The sequence below is a fragment of the Trichechus manatus genome, unplaced genomic scaffold (genome assembly GCF_000243295.1).
Source record: "Trichechus manatus latirostris isolate Lorelei unplaced genomic scaffold, TriManLat1.0 scaffold00004, whole genome shotgun sequence".
Taxonomy (NCBI): domain Eukaryota; kingdom Metazoa; phylum Chordata; class Mammalia; order Sirenia; family Trichechidae; genus Trichechus; species Trichechus manatus.
In genome coordinates this window covers 22049413-22055165 of record NW_004443940.1, presented here as the reverse complement: position 1 = coordinate 22055165, position 5753 = coordinate 22049413, and positions in this window count along the sequence as shown.

Below are 5753 nucleotides of genomic sequence, written 5' to 3'. Positions count from 1 at the left end.
CTGAAGAGGAAATCATATCTGAAGAGAGATATTCTATACTGCTCAGAAGATGAGAATATTTGAGCCCCAGGGAAAAGGGTCTGGTATGCCTCTTGCTTTAGGTTTTTAAAATGGATTAATCTGCTGCTTTGCTCAAGACTGGCGACTTAGGTTTTGTTCTTTCCATTTATGATCTTATTGCTTAATAGGTGCACAAAAACCACAGTATTTTGCTTTTGGAGGCAGTACTACCAGCACTGCTTCTTACCCTTACCAGATGGCCTCAACTTCAAGAAATAAACATTCTGAAGTGGTTAAGAAATGGTCCGGTTTAAAGGAAAGATGCTACTTACTCTATAGCAGCACTGAATACACGCCACTGTGAACTCAGTCCCTTCCCCTCCTCATTCCCTTCAGAGCGTGACAGACGTAACATGAAGACAGGAGAGAGATGTCTAGTGCAATTACCAATCATCTCTATTTGGGGCAAGATGAGGTTAATTGGTTGCCTAGATTGCATCTTGTCTTTGATGAGTGTCTTGTTTATCCCTTACTGGGCCCGGCTTTTGCATTTCCCTGGGTGTTTGAGCTGACATTTTCTTAGTTGGCTATTACATTAACTTAGCGATCAAATGGAAGAGCTACCTTCAGCTTCTTGAGTTTCAGGTGAAGGTGGCTGAAAGTCTGCAGGGCCTGGGTGTCCACGAGGGGCTTGGCATTCTGGACCTACGGAAGAGAGCAAACGGTTTGACCCCAGGTACGGTTTTAGCAAATAATTAAAGCAAGGTTAGATTGTGCAGCTCCTGGGTTATTAGCATTGGGGACATTTATAGATCACTATTGATGGCGTCAAAGACAAATCAGCCTACGGCAGAAAACGATGAAAAAAGGGTCATGATTTGATTGAGAATCAGAATCTCCCCGGGAAGGAAACCAGGCAGCCCTCAAAAATGAGCCTACGTGTCATTTTAAAGAGGAGAATTAAGTGGGTATGGAGTGAGAATTCATTAAATACTAACTGCAAGGTGACATTTCTATTCCGCACTGTATTGCCACGAGGCCTTTTATATACTGAATAATATCCCTGTATCCACCTCACTTGAAATGCTGAGCCCTCCAGCAATACTTTCAGGATAAGTGTCTTAAACATTGATTAACAGCTAAATATTCCCTGCAGAGTAGCCTATTAGAAAATGTACAAATAAGAAATTTATATTTTCAAATGTCATAGACTAGATACGAGGCCCATTTGTATTAATCTTAGCAATAAAAAGGTATCCCTTTGTTCCCTGAATTGTATACATGAAGAACGTTAAAATGGAAAATGATTTGTTGCATACATATTTACCACAATTAAAGTGAAAGAATTCCTTTGTATTTTTGATACTTGACCATAGATCATTAACTACTGGGACTTACTAGCTAATAATCAGAAAGCTACAATGTTAAGAACCTTTACCAGCTGAGGAATAAGTCTGGAGCATGTCTAAAATTATAATGTAAGCAATATGCATTCTGGGAACTCAAAATCCGTGCCAGCGGTGTGGAGATGGCATAGAACAAATGTGAAGAGGTAGGGGAGACAATTCTAGAGATGGTAGAAGGGGTTAGATGGTAAAAGGTTTTATACAACATACTAAGGAGTTGGACAATGTTCCACTGCTATTCATAAGGTTTTCACTGGCTAATTCTTAGTCTGGAAGCTCAGCTGAAACCTGTCCGCCATGGATGACCCTGCTGGTATCTGAATACCTGTGGCATAGCTTCCAGTATCACAGCAACATACTAGCCCCCACAGTATGACAAACTGACAGACATATGGGGGCTGTCATGATAAACAGAGAAAAGATTGAAGTTGTCAAGGATTTCATTTTACTTGGATCCACAGTCAATACCCATGGAAGCAGCAGTCAAGAAATCAAAAGACCCTTAAAAGCTTGCAAGTGGCCATCTAAGATGCATCAATTTGTCCCAACCACCTGGAGTAAAGGAGAATGAAGAACACCAAAGATGCAAGGGAAGTATTAGCCTAAGAGACAGAAAGTAAACCAGAGACTTCATCAGCCTGGGATCAGAAGAACTAGATGGTGCCCGGCTACCACCAATGACCACCCTGACAGGGAACACAACAGAGAGTCCCCGATGGAGCAGGAGAAAGGTGGGGTGCAGAACTCAAATTCTAGTAAGAATACCAGACTTAATGGTCTGACTGAGACTGGAGGAACCCTGGAAAGCATGGCCCCTGGATTCTCTATCAGCCCAGAACTAAAACAATTTCCGAGGCCAACTCTTCAGACAGGGATTGGACTGGACAGTGGGACATAAAGTGATACTGCTGAGGAGCGTGCCTCTTAGCTCAAGTAGATACAAGAGACTAAACAGGAAGCTTCTGTCCGGAGGTGAGATGGGAAGGCAGAGAGGGTTAGGAGCTGGCTGAATGGACATGGGGAATCAGGGGTGGAAAGGAGGAGAGTGCTATCACAGTATGGGGAGAGCAATTAGAGTCACATAATAATGTATGTATAAATTTTTGTGTGGAAAAAAATAAAAAAATAAATCAAAAGACCCATTGCATTGGGTAAATCTGCTGCAAAATACCTCTTTAAAGTGTTGAAAAGCGAAGATGTCACCTTGAAGACTAAGGCGCGCCTGACCCAAGCCGTGGTATTTTCAATCGCACATCATATGCATGTGAAAGCTGGATAATGAATAAGGAAGACCGAAGAAGAATTGACCCCTTTGAATTGTGGTGTTGGCGAAGAATATTGAATACACCATGGACTGCCAAAAGAGTGAACAAATCTGTCTTGTAAGAAGTACAACCAGAATGCTCCTTAGAAGCAAAGATGGCGAGACTACGTCTTACGTACTTTGGACATGTTGTCAGGAGGGATCAGTCCCTGGAGAAGTACATCATGCTTGGTAGAATACAGGGTCAGCAAAAAAGAGGAAGACCCTCAATGAGATGGATTGACACAGTGGCTGCAACAATGGGCTCAAGCATAACAACTATTGTGAGCATGGAACAGGACCGGGCAGTGTTTCATTCTGTGGTGCATAGGATCGCTATGAGTCAGAGCCAACTCGACGGCACCTAACAACAACAACAACGAGTTGGAACTTAGTCCCCAAAGTGAAGAGAAACCACTGAAACAGTTACAGAGGAGTGCTGTGATCAAATGCACTTTTTAAAAATATATATATATATTACTGTGTTTTCAGTGAAGGTCTACACAGCAGTTTAGGTTCCCATTCAACAATCTCTGTATAAGTTGTTCGGTGACATTGGTTACACTCTTCACAATGCGTGAACATTCTCATTATTTCTGTTCTGGTTGTTCTGTTTCCAGTAATCTAGTTTCCCTGCCCTTAATTCTCATCTTTGTTTTAAAGTAATTGTTGACCATATGGTCTCATACAGGAGATTTTTTTAAAGAAGCACAGTACTTACGGTGATATTCATTAGTTCTTCAGCCAATTTGTTATTAGCTACAAGGTGACCTCAGCAGTTAGCTTTGGTTCAAGGTTTGCAGAATATCTCAGGGCAATAGTCTCAAGGAGTCTTCCAGTCTCAACTAGTCCAATAAGTGCTTTTTTTTTTTTTTTTTTAAGGAATTTGAGGTTCTGTTCTACATTTTTGTCCCATTCTGTCAGGATCCATCTATTGTGGCTCTGATTAGAATGATTGGTCATGGTAGCCATGCGCTATCTAGTTCTTCTGGTCTCAGGGTAGATGAGGCTATGGTTTGTGTAGATTATTTATCCTATTGACTAGTTTCATCTTTGAATCTTTGGTTTCCTTCTTTTTGTTTTGTTCTGGATGAGTAGAGACCAATTGTTGTATCTTAGATGGCTGCTCGCAAGCTTTTAAGACCCCAGACACTACTCACCAAACCAGGATGTATCAAATGCACATTTTAGAAGCCACTTCTGTCCCTGTTTATGTGGAAGAAGACTAGCCTGGAGGCAGGAAACCAGTTGCAAGGCTATTGAAGTAAACCAGGGGAGGAAAGATGAAGACTTGAATTATGACCATGGCAATTGGATGGTGAGCAGAGGTTATGTAAGTGATATGTAGGAGATAAAATCAAGAGAAGTCATGGCCTACTTGAGGTGTATGTCTGTTTGGGGTGAGAGTGAAGGGAGAAGGAAGGAGTGAAGAAGGCTTCCAGGAGTCCTGGTTTGATACCTGGTAACACTAAGATAGGAATAAAGATGGTGAGCAGGTTTGGGGGACTGGTCAGTAAGTCTGTATTGGACATATTTAATCTGAGGTGACTGTGAAATAGCTAATTGGAAATACCCAGAAGGTAAGTTAGTTCAGACTAGATAAAAGGATCTGAGACTCACACTGTTATTAAAAATATAATGCTAACTTGCCTTATTGTAGTGCTTACTGTTGACCGAGGTCTCTTGAATGCACCATCTTATTAGATGTTATCTCTTATCTATTATAAAATTAAATAATAGAGAAAGGGAGCTCTTCCTTACAGTAAAATGCCAGTCAATAAATGTAGACGGAGAGGCGAGATTGAAGAACTACCATTTTGCAACTATCATAGTAAAGATTGGTTGGGGCAAGAATCATCAATGGATGTTAAATCTTGGGGCCCAATTTTGTGAGGAGCAGAATAGTCTTAAAGTATCTCCCAACAGAGTGCTAATTACTTACAAGGAGAAAAATATAAACAGTAGAGAAGCTGGACAAAACCTTGATTGGATGATTAAAATTAACACGATTAACGAGAGGCAGATATACATGATGTGCCTATGGATTTGATACCTTGAGGAGGATATGACGTCACGTTTGTTACATTTCAGTCAGGGAAGGAAAATCTGCATTTAATGATAAGGAAACATCAGATGAATGCAAACTGGGGAGCGTTCTACAACATAACTGGCCTGTATTCTTTAAAAATGTCAATGTCATGAAAGACGAAAAAAATTTAGGAACTGTCCCAGATTAACACACACTAGAGAGACATGCCAACTAAGTGCAATGTGTGGTACTGGACTAGGTTCTCTACTGGGAGGGGAAGTCTATAAAAGACATTATTGGGACAATTAACAAAATTGACATGTAGACTGTAGATTAGTGTTGTGTCAAAACCAAATATCCGAAATTTGAAAACTTACTGTGGTTATATAAGAGAATGATTTTTTTTTTTTTTTTTTTTTTTGTTCTTAGAAAATGTACACTGAGATGTTAAGGGGTAAAGGAGTATACATACAACGTACTTTCAAATGGTTCAGAAAAAATAAATAGATCTCTTCTCTCTCCTGTGCGTGCATGCGCGCGCGCGCGTGTGTGTGTGTGTGTGTGTATGAAAGAGAGAGAGAGAGAGCTAAGTAAAGGTACAAGGGAATTGGAGTTCTCTGTACTATTCTCTTCATAGTTCTCTAAACTTGAGATTATTTCAAAATAAAAAGTTAAAAAAAGAAATGGGCCTAAAATATGACCAGAGAGACATGGGGAAATGGGATAGAACATGGAGGCATTAACATCTATTCATCACCTACAAATTGCCTGAGCTTCACAAACATTACCTCAGTTTCTCCCTATAAAACCTCTGAGAGCCAGGTATTATTACCTCCATTTCATCAAGAAGGAGTCACAGATTCTGGGTGATTAGGTAACTTGCTGAGATTGCAAGTCAGACATGTCTGGGTTGTCCCAACTTTATCCCTAAACCTCATTAAAAATATTGTAAAATAATAATAAAAATTAATGACAGTATTAATCTGCAAGGTCAAAGAGATGAGGCAACAGAGAG